At 41.7% G+C, this 14476-nt stretch overlaps 1 long non-coding RNA gene across 1 annotated transcript in view; it reads right to left on the reverse strand.

Annotated features, from left to right (window-relative positions):
* Window positions 1-4320: 4320 nt before the first annotated feature.
* Window positions 4321-14476, reverse strand: part of LOC108296547 — a 37036-nt gene continuing 26880 nt past the window's right edge. The window contains exon 4 of the long non-coding RNA XR_005198440.1: window positions 4321-4578. This is a non-coding gene — a long non-coding RNA (uncharacterized LOC108296547). The remainder of the gene's footprint in view (window positions 4579-14476) is intronic.

Genomic DNA, 14476 nt, shown 5'->3' on the forward strand with positions numbered 1-14476 from the left:
TTCCGATTGCACTACTGCACTCTAGCCTAGGCGACAGTGCAAAACACTGTCTCCAAAAAATAAAAAAGAAAGAAAATTCTCAATAAAATATTAGCAAATCAACTCCAAAAATGTATTATAAAATTATACACCAAAATCAAGTGACATTTATTCTAAGTATGCAAGTTTGGTTTGACCTTCAAATATCAATAATTGTAATCTATCACATCAATGCTAAAGAAGAAAATCCATATGATCCTCTAAATGGAATAAATCGGTGCAGAAAATGCACTCAACAAATTCTAACATCCATTCATGATATTTTAGAAATCCTAGCAAACTAAGAACAGAGAAAAACTTCCTCAACTTGATTAAAGGATATCTATGAATAACCTGCAACTAACATCATATTCAATAGAGATAAAATGCATGCATTCCCTTAAAATAGAGAATAAGACAAGGATATCACTTCACTAGTTATATTCATCATCCTATTAGAAGTTCCAGCTAATGCAATAAGAAAAGAAAAGAAAAGGTATGAAGATTAAGAAGGAAGAAATAAAACTCTTCTCATATCACATGATTGTCTGTGTGGAAAATCCATAGAATTGAAACACACACACAAACTTCTGGAACTAGTAAGCAATTATAACAAGGTTGCAGGAAACAAAGATAATATACAAAACCTATACACTAGCAGTAAATAAATAGAATTTGAAATTAGAAACACAATACCATTTCGTTAGCACTCCTCAAAATGAAATATTTAGCTACACATCTTTAAATATGTTAGATCTACATGAGATAAACTAAAATACTCTGAAGAAAGAAATCAAAAAATGAAATAAAGAGATACTTCATTTCTACAGATAGGAAGACTCAATAGAGCCAAGATGTAAGTTCTTCCCAACTTAACATACAGATTCAATGCAATCCCAATTAAAATTTCAGCAAGTTATTTTTTGGATATTGACAAACTGATTTGAAAGTTTCCATACAGAGGCAAAAGACCAGAATAGCCAACACAACACTGAAGAAGAATAAAGTTGGAAGACTATTATCAGACTTCAAGACTTACTATAATGCTGAAGTAATCAAGACAGTGTAGTATTGGTGAAAGAGTAAATAAATCGATAATGGAACAGAATAGAGAGCCCAGAAATAGTAGACCCACATATATACAGTCAACTGATCTTTGACAAAGGAGCAAAGGGAATTCAATGGGGAAGAAATCATCTTTTTTTTTTTTTTTTTTTGAGATGGAGTCTTGCTCTGTCACCCAGGCTGGAGCACAGTGCCACAATCTTGGCTCATGGCAACCTCCACCTCCTGTATTCAAGCCATTCTCCTGTCTCATCTCCCCAGTAGCTAGGATTACAGGCATGCACCACCATGCCCAGCTAATTTTTGCATTTTTAATAGATGGTTTCACCATATTGTCCAGGCTGTTCTTGAACTCCTGACCTTGTGATCTGCCCGCCCTGGCCTCCCAAAGTCCTGGGATTACAGGTGTGAGCCACCGTGCCCAGACATCTTTTTAACAAACTACATATCCAATGAAAAAAAAAAGTACATCTAGACACAGATATTACATTCTTCACAAAAATCACCTCAAAGTGAATCACAGGCCTAAATGTAAAATGTAAAACTATAAAATTCCTAGGAAATAATGTAGGAGCAAACCTAGGTGACCTTGGGTTTGGTAGTAACTCTTTAGTTAGAACACAAAGGCACGATCCATGAAGGAACAAATTAATAAGCTGGACTTCACTAAAATTACAAATTTCTACTCTGTGAAAGACACTGCCAAGGGAATGAGAAACTGGGATAAAATATTTGCAAAAGATATATTGAATAGGGACTGTATCTAAAATATACAAACAACTCTTAAAACTCAACAGCGAGAAAATGAAAAACCTAATTTTTTAAACAGACAAAAGACCTAAACAGACGCCTCACCTAAGAAGACATACAGACAGCAAATAAGCAATGAAAAATGCTCAACATAATATGTCATAAGGAACCTCAAATTAAAACAACAATGAGCTACCACTACATACCTATTAGAATGGCCAAAATCCAAAACACCAGCAACACCAAGTATGTGGAACAATGGGAACTCTCTTCCATTGCTGACGGGAATGTAAAATGGCACAGACATCTTAGAAGACAGTTTGACAGTTTCTTACAAAATTTAACATACTCTTGCCATATGATCCAGCAATCATGCTACTTGGTATTTACCCAAATGAATTGAAAACATATGCATACACCAAAACCTGCACACAAATGTTAACAGCTGCTTTATTCATAATTGCCAAAACTTGGAGACAACAAAGATGTCCTTCAACAAGTGAAGGGATAAAAACTGTGGTATATTCATCTAATGGAATATTATTCAGTAATAAAGATAAATGAGCTGTCAATAGCTATTACAAAAGCATGAAGGAAACTTAAATGTATACTGCTAAGTGGAAGCCAGTCTGAAAAGGCAACAATACTGTTTGACGTTCTGGAAAATGCAAAATCATACACAGTAAAAAAAAGAGCAGTAGTTGCCAGAAGCTCAGGGAGTGGGGAAGGGGAAGAAGGAATGGTTGTACAGAAGGCATTTGGGGGTGGTAAAACGACTGTGTATGGTACTGCAATGGTGGCTCCATGACAACATGCATTTACCAAAACCCATAGTACTGCACATCACAAAGACTGATTTCCTAACATAAACTATGCACTGAAATTTTTAAAATTAAGTATTCCTTTGTGTTTAACTATAATGTCTTAACGTTTATTTTCTCTGATATTAGTACAGCCACTTCAGCTCTTGCAAAGTTATTGCTTGCATGAGGTATCTTTACCATCCTTTTATCTCTAAACTCTTTGAATCAAAGGCATGCCTCTTGTAAAAAACACAAGGTGGGTCTTGTTTTAAAAAATCCAGTCTTACAATCTCTGTCATTTGATTGAGGTATCTAATCCATTCACATTTAATTGTTATTATTTGTATGGTTGAAACTCTATCTGCCATTTCAGTATTTGTTTTTTATCTGTCTCATGACTTTTCATTTTGTTAGTCTCATGACTATTCCTTTTTATTGCTTTTCTCGTAATAAGTAGATACTTTCTAGTGTATGATTTTAATTCTTTTAGTTTTTGATGGTTTTAATTTTAGTTCTTTTCTTAGGAGTTGCTTCATACCTGAAGCACTTAGGGAGGCAGAGCTGGTATCAAAGCAGTCAGTTATCTTGTGGATGAAAACTGCTGTCTGCTCTCTCTTGCCTGCTGGAGCCACTGGCTTCTGCTCCAATCTTCCTTTACAGTGACTGATTTTGCCTAGAGGACCTCCTAAGTCCCAATTTGGCCTGTTGCTCAGGTTCCTACTTTCAATCTGAGCCTGATGGGCTTAGACTTCTTGACCTGGGGTCCTTTATGCATCACCAGCTATGACCCCAAGGCCTCCTGATCTTTGAGAATTCTTTCTGATCTGCCAGAAGCCAATGACTAAGCTTCTTTTTAAATACAGAAAGCAGAGGCCTGAATCAAATAGATTGGAAAGGTTCTTTTCTAGATTGGAAAGGTTCTTTTCAAATGCTATTATTCTCTTATTGTTTTAAAATAGTGCTGGAAAAAATGTCTCAACCCTTACTGTTCCTATGCATCATGTCATTAAATCTCTACAAAGTATGAGTTGTGTGCTTTAAATACCCTTGTACCTGACTTAAGAGAAATTATTACTGAAATTGTAACCCTGTTATGATGTGATTATTTAGTGTTAGATTTTTGTGCTATAAAACTACATAATATCTTAAATATGTTTTCTGATAGATCTAGGTCAGCAAATCCCTTCTGGATATTTTTCTCTGAAATTACACTGAAAGAAATAAACAGCTGTCAGGAGTATGAAGATTAAACCGTTAGACTGCTGACTCAGTGCTCTGAAAGTTACAATACGTCCTAGAAAGCAAGTCACATGCCCTGACATTCAAGTACTCATTTTCTTTTGTGAGGATCAACATAAATTAGCTGTGTGAGGTTGAAAGGAGGAAGACGCACAACTGGCAAATATAAATGCATGTACAATCGCCAGCATTCCAGCTGTCCAGGCAGAGTCAAACATACCGTTAATATTCAAAACATGGTTAATGCTTCATTTTGTAATTGAGAAAGCCTATGCTCTTAATGGTTCTCTTTATCCACTGCGCTAACGAATTATGTAATTATTTGTTGCTTTCTCTTGTTTTCCCCTCAAGACTCTATAAAACAGTAGCAATGGAGAGAATAGTTTACAAATATTTAACCAGTGCCTTTTGTCCTTCCAGCCTCTGTCATCTCAAAGTCAAGTCAAGGGGTTTATTGCCTGGGGCCAACAGCAGTTACATTCCCTCTTTGGCAAGAGGCTAGGCTTGGAATCCATGCTTTGTGGATTCGGTGAATTCTTTCAGCCGCTGTTGGAATAGTCCCGGTATGCCTTATAGCTGAAACCATCTCTTACAGTGGAGATGAAGGGAGTCCTTCCATCCACCGGCTGGACCTGCTTGGCCTCAGGGCTTTGATGTGGTAGGAGGAAGATGTCACAGAGGAAAGTCAAGTCTACCTCAGCGTCTACAGGGTGGTGGATAAAAGAAAAGCAGGAAGAGTGGTGTAGTGATCAGGCTGATGTAGGTGCTGAGTGTCCCTCAGGAAGTTCCAACACAAAAGGGGTGACTGAGAGCCACTGGGCGGGCCCCAAGTCCATGGTGCTAGAGCGAAGCCAGGCTGAGTCAGGGCTGGAGGTGGTTGCATGTGTTAGATATAGTGAACCCCAAGTTTCTCTTCGAAGAATCAGTATGCCAGTATGTTCAGCTCTCTTATTCTTTAATTCTCCATTTTCAAGTTTAGCTTCCTTGTAGTTTCAGTAAACAACCATTTCCACCAGTTCTAATCAGTAGTTCACATTTGTTCCCCCCGTCCCCTGCTCCGTCCTGACTCATCCCGGGCACCTGCTGCTGTCACCTGCTTTGGTCACCTGCTTTGAGCCCTGGCTACCTGCTCTGACCTGCCCACAACCGTCCTTCCCGCCAAACTACCCACCCCACCACTCTGGCTCATACCCCTGCTCCCTTTAAAATAGCCGATCGGGACTGTGCGGTCTAAGCCTAGCCAATAGGGGGACTACACAGCAATAGGGCATGAGGACCCCTTCCCCTCCTTGTCCAGGCATGCACTCAGCATTGTTCCATCTGTGGGCCGCACCCTTCCATAGAAGTAAATTGCCTTGCTGAGGAAATTTATATTCAAGTGCCGCTTCTTTTGCTGCTCGGAAAATTTTACTTATAACACATGGGCAGCACCACAGGCACTTGGAGGGGTCTAATCTGGCCATGCCGCACTAGAGTGGTTTCTGTGCTCACAGGTCCCACCATGAACCCTTCAGCCCCAGGCCTGAGCTCATAAGCAAGCAGGAAGCCCAGAAGCCGAGCAGCCAAGGGCATACCTGACGCCCAAAGCAATTCCACCACATACAAGGACACCCAGATACATCCAAGCTGGGGCTGCACAGTACCCATGGAGCCATTTAAAGTTTTGCGTATGTCTCTTTTTTCCTCGTTTTTAATTTCATTTGACACTTTGGTACAATAAAATATTGTGTATGTCTAAAGTTTAAATCAGACATGCCATTTCGTTGGGTTCTGTTGGTTTGTTTGCTTTGTTTTTCTGCTAGTAATAGGAAGTTCTTGAGGAAGGCAAGGAAGGATACAAAGACAATAAGAAACGACACTTGCTCTGCACATCCAAATTGTGGCAAGGATTACTGCGGGTAAGTTCCAGGTTGACAGAAGGGACGTTCACACACACATATGCACACGTCCATCTGCTGGGAGCCTCTGATTTGTGTAATCGAGGTACAGAACTTAACATAAGTGAGTGTCAAAGTAGGGCAAGAGAACATTCACAAATGTCCGACCAGCTCCCGGTTCTTGAACCAACTTAGGCATCGGCACAGCTGATTCTCATTCAGGAGAAGACAGCGCTGCTGTGCCCAGGGGCCCCTGAGCCATTACCCGGCTTTCTAGCTTTCTAGGAAGTCTGCACTAGAGAAGCATTCTACCTCCTCCGAGCTAACATTTTCATGCGCACATGTGATTATGATGCAGACATTATTTTACTTGTGTAACTAATTTTTTAATCAGACTAATAAAAAAAGTTATTAAAGTTTTGCCTGTCTTCGGGACTGTTGGAATGTAGTGAGACAGTGGGATCAGCGACAGAACATCTCCTATGGGGCATTGCATCGTGGTGAGGGGGCACTTGAAGTCTTGGCACAGAGTAATTGCTCTCCTGGGGTGCCAGAGACATTTCCCGTCTCCCATCTGCCTAGCAACCACCAAGACCAAGCACAAACAGACCCTTTCCAGAATGAATCGCCATGACCCTGACAAACCCTTTTCAGAATTTCCTAACTCTTCGACTTAATGGAGTCTCAATGAAGCTAAACAATATTTTTAGGGCCGGGCACGGTGGCTCATGCCTGTAATCCAGCACTTTGGGAGGCCAAGTCAGGCAAATCATGAGGTCAGGAGCTCAAGACCACCTGCCTAACATGGTGAAACCCCATCTCTACTGCAATACAACAAATTCACCAGGCGTGGTGGCAGGTGCCTGTAATCCCAGCTACTTTGGAGGCTGAGGCAGGAGAATTGCTTGAACCCAGGAGGCGGAGGTTGCAGTTAGCAGAGATCACACCACTGCCCTCCAGCCTAGTTGAGGAAGTGAGACTCCATCTCGAAAACAAATACTAATGGGTCTTGTTTTTTAAAATAAAAAAAAGAAATATGCATTTTTAGATACCAACAGATATCAAACATAAAACAAGGTTTTTCTTATATTATATTGAATATATTTATCACAATATCTATTATTTTGTCTTTTACTCACAAGTTTCTCAAACAACAATGATGAAGGCCCCTTTTCTGCAACATTAGGTTAATGTGGGTTTTCCTTACCTTCAGGTATCTTACTGCATCATCCTTTCTTCCCTATTTTATTTCTCAGATCTGTATCTTTGTTTTTAGAAACACGGTCTTGCTTTGTTGCCCAAGCTGGAGTGCAGAGGCATGATCACAGCTCACGGCAGTCTCCAAGTTCTGCGACCAAGCAATCCTCCTGCCTCAGCCTCCCAAGTAGCTCCCAAGTACAGGCATGTGGCAACGCACCCAGCTAATTAAAAAAAAAAATTTTGTGTGTAGAGACAGGGTCTTGCTATGTTGCCTAGGCTGGTCTTGAACTCCTGGCCTCAAGCAATCCTTCCACCTTAGTCTCCCAGCACACTGGGATTACAAGTGTGAGCCATCATGCCCAGCCCCTATATCTATTTTTATCTCCACTCAGTTTCCAGAAGAATTTCTAATGTGCTGATTGTAACGTTTGACACTGTGTTGGGATCAAGGGTCAGAGTTTGTTTGACACGATGGTCAGTAAATCTAGGGCTGTGGGATCCTTCCTTTTGTGGAAAAGAATCCAGTGGAAGGTTGATAGGCCCAGATGTCTTGGAGCTGTTGTCTTTGGCACTGGGCCAGCTGATCATAGCCCAGTTTAGGGGGTAAGCACCAGCAGCACTTGAGGGTATCATCTCAAGGGGAACATTGGATGTTCCCTTTTATGATTTTTGATTCAAAATTTTGATGCATCCAAATTCTGTAGGGCTTCCTGAAGTCTTTTCTGTTGGGCTCATCCTTTGCTGAGAGAATTCATCAAGCTATGGAACCGCATGTGGTACACTAGACGGAAGCCACTCTTCCCACTGGAGGATTCCAGGAGCAGTCAAAATTCTAAAGAGATGAGCTAAAATGCATGGGCAGGATCTGCTATTCCAGGCGATTCACTCAAAGAGATGGCCCAAGAACTGATTGGCTGAGGTCTCGGGTATGGGTGCAGCATCCATCTCCAGTGGTGTAGCTTAGCTATCTGAGTGGGGTGGGGCAGGGTCTCTCTTGGCATTTAGGGTGGGACAATTCTTTGTGCAGAACTCTCCCACACATTACCAGACACTGAGATACCAGTATCCACCCTCTACATTTCTAATGACCCATTGGAGATGGCGCCTCCTCCTCCAGCTGAGACACATTAGCTCTGGCTACCAAATATAAATGACCAATTTCACATCACTTTGTTTAGTTACAGTTTCCTGTTTGTTTCTTTACAGGAAAAGCTACACTTTAAAACTTTCAGTGAATCAGTAGCAATGCTAGACCTGACTGGAATGATGCCATTTCCCCCAGCTAGCTCTCAGCTCCTGACAGCCTTGCAACTTGAAGTGTGGCCCTCAGGCTGTCAGCATCGGTACTCCCTGCTACCTTGTCAGAAATGCAAAATCTTCAAAATCAGAAACTGTATTTTGACAAGAGCCCCATTTGAATCCACATTCCATTAAAGTTTCAGATGCAGGGGCCGAGGGCGGTGGCTCACGTCTGTAATTCCAACACTTTGGGAAGCCGAGACCAGCAGATCACTTGAGGTCAGGAGTTTCAGACCAGCCTGGCCAACATGGTGAAACCCATTCTCTAATAAAAATACAAAACATTAGCCAGGTGTGGTGGTGTGTGCCTGTAATCTCAGCTGCTCAGGAGGCTGAGGCACGAGAATCACCTGAACCTAGGAGGCGGAGGTTGCAATGAGCTGATATCACGCCACTGCACTCCAGCCTCAGCAACAGAATGAGACTCTGTCTCAAAAAAAAAGTTTCGGGTGCAAAGGCTTTAGAGAACACCCTGGACAATCTCAAGACAACTTGTAGTTGGTACAAACCCTTCTGATTTGCACTTTCCTTTTGTAATGAAAGTAGAGACTTTTCTATCAAAGCACCATCATGTTCCAACAACATCAACTGGGCTGCATTATAGCTACAAAAAGGCAAGAATATCAGGTGATCTCAATAGTTCCTAGTAGTTATTCCTATCAGCCAATCACAGTCAAGGCTTGGAGCTGTACCCAGTTGCTTTCATTCTAGGGCAAAAGCGGGAAGCATTGGCTCAGGAGCTATACTGCCTGGGGTTGCCCAACTTTCCCATGTGTCACTGTTGTTATTTTATTTTTAACCAGTTGTTCTTCTTCCTAGTCTAAAGAAAACCCTGCTTGTAACACTCACCCACACCCATTTCCCATTATCTGCAGCAAGAAAAATCCCAAAGGCGCAGGAATACAAATGTGCAAAAGGAAGAAATAAAGGGGGGATTGTGTCTCAGCGCTGCTGGCGGGACTCATCCAGCATAAAGGGCTGCTGTGCCGGCTGTGCTGACGGTCAGCTGACTGCTGGACTCCGAGCATCAGAAGCTCTTGAACCTGCCTGCTCCTGTTTGCAACTGGAGCAACAGTGAACTCAGACCAATTAAAGGTTCAAAAGCTCCCTGCACTAAGCCTGCCTGGGCCCTAGTGAACATCACTTCTTTGTTGATTGTGCTGACTGAACTCATATCTGCCCGGAAGTTAGCAAACAATTTGCAGGATGTCAGAAAGAAAAGGTGGGCAATCTTGGCCAGGCGCAGTTGCTGACACCTGTAATCCCAGCACTTTGGGAGGCCAAGGCGGGTGGATCATCTGAGGTCAGGAGTTTGAGACCAGCATGACAAACAGAAACCTCGTCTCTACCAAAAATATAAAATTAGCCAACCAGCTACTTGGGAGGCTGAGGCAGGAGAATCACTTGAACCTGGGAGGCAGAGGTTGCAGTGAGGAGCCAAGATCGCGCCATTGCACTTCATCCTGGGCAACAGGAGCGAAAACTCCGTCTCAAAAAAAAAGGAAAAGAACAGAAAGAAAAAGTGGGCAATCTTAATAAATTCAACGTGGGGTTATCCTTTCTTACTTCAAATCCCAGATTTCAGGTTCCTGGCAAAGTAGATTTTCAGGCATATTTAGGCGACCTATGGGCCGGGTGTGGTGGCTTACGCCTATAATCCCAGCACTTTGGGAGGCTGAGGCAGGCAGATCACAAGATCAGGAGATCGAGACCAGCCTGGACAACATGGTGAAACCCTATCTCCACTGAAAACATAGAAAAATTAGCCAGGCATGGTGGCATGTGCCTGTAATCCCAGCTACTCGGGAGGCTGAGGCAGGAGAAGCACTTGAACCCAGGAGGTGGAGGTTGTAGTGAGCCAAGATTGTGCCACTGCACGCCAGCCTGGGAGACAGAACAAGTCTTCGTCTCAAAAAAAAAAAGAAAGGCTTTTTTTTCATTGTGGTAAAATATGCATAACATAAATTTATTGTTTTAACCATTTTAAGTGTACACTCAGAGATGTTCAGTGCATGTGCATTGTTGTACCAACCCCCACTATCCAGTTTCAGAATCAATTTTGAAAAAGATTTCTGCAATTCCCACAATCTTCTATCCTCCATTATAAATGTAGGAAAATTATGGGGTTTTTTTTTTCACTTTTTTGTGTCCAACCAGAATACCTTTGATTTATCTAATTTTGAAGGTCTTATAATACCATTTGCTCACTAACGATGAAACATTAACATAGGGAAATATCTGGAACTATCTTTATACTAAATATAGGCAAAAGACTATTGTGTTAGGCCATTTTCATTGCTATAAAGGAATACCTGAGGCTGGGTTGTTACTAAAAAAAAAAAAAGAGGAGTTTTTGGTTCAGGTTCTGCAGGCTGTACAAGCACAGCACCAGCATCTGCTCAGTTTCTGGTGGGGCCTCAGGAAGCTTCACATCAGGGCAGAAGGCAAAGGGAGAGCAGATGGGGGTTACACAGTGAGAGAGGGAGTGAGAGAGAGAAGGGGGAGGTCCCAGAATCTTTTAAACGACCAGATCTCATGTCAACCAACTGAACCAGAACCCACTCATCATCAAGGGGGCAGCACTAAGCCATTTATGATGGATCTGCTCCCATGATCCAACACATTCCACCAGGTCCCACCTCCACTATTGGGGATTACATTTCAACATGAGATTTAGAGGGGACAAATATCCAAAACATATCAACTATTATTTCTTTATGTTTGAGACGATCTCACACCATTGCCCAGGCTGGAGTGCAGTGATACAATCACAGCTTGCTACAGCCTTAACCTCCTGGGCTCAAGGGATCCTCCCACTTCAGCCTCCCACATATCAGGGAGCACAGGTGTGCACCACCACGCCCAGCTATTTTTTTTATTTTGATTTTGTGTAGAGACAGCGTATCACTATGTTACCCAGACTGGTCTCGAATTACTGGACTCAAGGGATCCTCCTGCCTTGACCTTCCGAAGTATTGGGATTACAGGCATGAATCACCACACCTAGCCAAAAGGACTATTTTCTATTCAGTAACAATTCACATTATTTCTTAATTATTACATAAACACATTGTTTTCTACTATCAATAGATTTCTTACTAAGCCTGAACCATCTAAGCGAGTGTAATACAAATAGAAGTCATTAATTATACATGTGCTGTTCTTCATAAATTCAAAGCAATTGTTCCACTTATTTTAATGTTTTAAAAACCACTATCTAACAATGAATATTTTTAAAGTTCTTAACTGTGTGGCGAGATAAATACTTTGCTCCTTTCATATGTCCTCAAATGTATTTCTATTTATAAAACTTAAACACACACATTTTAAAGCTGTCTGACTTTATCAAAAGGTTAGTCTTTGGAAGGAAAAGACCAAAATATTGGCACCAAAAAATTGCTGCCCAGAAAATTTTGGGTTGTTATCTTAATAACATGTCATAATTAAGGCTATTTGTGGACCCCTGGTTGTGGGTTGACAAGGCTGTGATTAAGTTCTCATTTTTTTTAATTGGTCAGAGCTTTTCATTATTCTTATCTTTTTATAGCCACCTTCCCCAACCAGTGAAAGCCTCACTCTAGTTCTGGGTCTGAGGCGCCTTGTTCCATAAGCACCACCCACAGGAGAAACGGTCCTCCCCCAGTTGTACTTGCTTTGACACTTTGCTCCGATCAGACATAGTTGAAGAAGCACTTCTCCTTGTGGATGGTGCTTGTGGAAGAAGGCACCTCAGGATGCAAAGGCCTAAGAATAATACAGTGGACTTTGGGGATTCAGGGAGAAAAAGTGGGAAGGGGGTGAGAAATAAAAGACTACACATTGGGTGCAATATATACTCTTCGGATGATGGGTGCACCAAAAGCTCACAAATTACCATTAAAGGCCAGGCCTGGTGGCTCACTCCTGTAATCTCAGCACTTTGGGAGGCCAAGGCAGGTGGATCACCTGAGGTCAGGAGTTCAAGACCAGCCTGACCAACGTGGTGAAACCTCATCTCTATTAAAAATACAAAAAATCAACTGTGTGTGGTGACAGGTGTCTGTAATCCCAGCTACTTGGGAGGCTGAGGCGGGAGAATCGCTTGGACCTGGGAGGCGCACGTTGCAGTGATGCGGTGAGCCGACATCATGCCATTGCACTCTAGCCTGGGCAACAGTGCCAGACTCTATCACACACACAAAAAAAACCACTAAGGAACTTACTCTTACTCATGTAATCAAATGCCACTTGTTCCCCCAAAACCTATGCAAATAAAAAAAAATTTTAAAGAAAGAAGTTGCCTTGGACCTATAGTTTTCATTTTGGCACAGAAAAATCAAACAAAGAGCCTGTTGTAGCTAGGCATTTTTTGCCACTTATAAGAATAAACTTTGCTTTCAGCTTTTCTCAGAATTTATGTGTTACTTTTCCCCATCACCCAGTGAATACTAACCAGAGAGGACATGACATTTAGACAATTATTTAGGTAAACAGTGACTATGTTATGAAAAAGTTAGGGCAAGATAAGTTCCAAGCACTGGGTTTCCACAAGATCAAACCAAATGGTTAAGCCAGAGGAATGTTTAACTCACTCATTTTTACCATCAGGTATTTTAAAACTTTCAGTAATCTATTACATACTTTTCTTTCCTCTTAAACATCCTATTCTAGGCAAAATTTATTCAATGGATTGTATGTGTTATACATAAACACATGTTTCTGGGAAATCATGATTTTACCTGATAGACAAGTAAAGAAGTCGGCAAGTGTTGAGTCTTGAGTCAAGAAGAGTATCTTAAAATATTTAAATCTAAATGAATGCCGTATTCAGAAGGGAGTAGCTTTCTTTCAGTGGCCTCAGAGGGCAGATATCTGACCATGGGAGAAGTTACAGAAAGGCAGCATTGAACTGCACAAACAGAATATTGTTCTAGACTTTAGTCCACTGTGGAACAGGTCTCCTTAGGAGGCAGTTTGTTTCTCAAAGTGCGCAAGCAAAGACCAAACCACTATAGATGAGAATCCTGTAAAAGCAGGCTTGTATCAATTAGTTGTTGCTCTAACTCCCTCTGACCTCGGTTTACTTACACAGCCAGGAGCTAAAGGCACAGCTTGAACTTCAGGTTTGCTGCTAGACTATGGAATGGTGATGGCCTCATAGAGTATTTCAGTTCATAAATGTTTGCCTCTTGTGGAGAGGTGGGTCTTTTCTAAAAATGGTCACCCCAATACATCTATACTGCATGCTCTTTTGTGATGTATTATTCCCAACAAAGAAATGAATCACCTTTCCCCTCCCCTTGAATACAGATTGGCTTCATGACTTTCTTTAACTAACACAAAGCACTGGCAGTGGCATTGTGACTTTTGGGTCTAGGCCATAAGAGGCCCAGCAGCTTCTGTTTCTGCCCTCTTGGAAGCCAACTGGTGTGTAAAGAGGTCCAGGGTGTCCTGTTGGAGACACCGCATGGAAAGAAATAGGGCCTGGAGGATGAAAGGCCACAGAGAGAAGAATCAAGATGCCCGAGCCGGCCGACGGCTTGGATCTTCCCCAGTTAGCCCCGCTGGAGCTGAGATGAGCTGTTGTCATCAGCCCTCACCCAAATTCCTGATTCACAGAATCATGAGCAATAAAATAGATATTGATTTAAGCCACTAAATGCTGGGCTGGTTTATGACACAGCAGTAGATAACTGATGCAGAAATTGCTATCTGGAAGCGGGATGCTGCCATAACCAAACCCTCAAGCATTTGTCATTGGCTCTGATATTGGGAGGGAGCAGAGGCTGGAAGGGCAGTGAGGAAACTGTTAGGAAGCCTGCAGTAGCAGGGAGAACATTGCTATTGGAAGCTCAACAAAAGATGTCCTGTGTTACATAGTAGTGACATTTTTGGCCACGTTGTCACCTGTAACACCATGAAAGACAGAAATAAAAAGCAGCGAATGAACTTGATCCGAGTAAGGAGATTTCTAGGTAAAATATTGAACGTACAATTGACTTCTTTTACCTGCATTGATAAGGTGCAGGAAGAAAAAGATGCATGGAAAGAAATAACTGTTTACATTTTATTGCAGCAGTAAGAAGAAATAGAGGGCCCAGGACAGCATCTCTGGCCCACAAAACATTCTCAAAGTAAGAAATGGCCAAGGTAAGTAAACATTAAATCAAAAATTTGCCTATAAAATCCTATATTATTATTTTTTAATATGGCAAAATGTCTATCTTTTTTTTTTTTTTTTTTTGA

Source organism: Cebus imitator, unplaced genomic scaffold (assembly GCF_001604975.1).
Source record: "Cebus imitator isolate Cc_AM_T3 unplaced genomic scaffold, Cebus_imitator-1.0 Scaffold19, whole genome shotgun sequence".
Lineage (NCBI taxonomy): Eukaryota > Metazoa > Chordata > Mammalia > Primates > Cebidae > Cebus > Cebus imitator.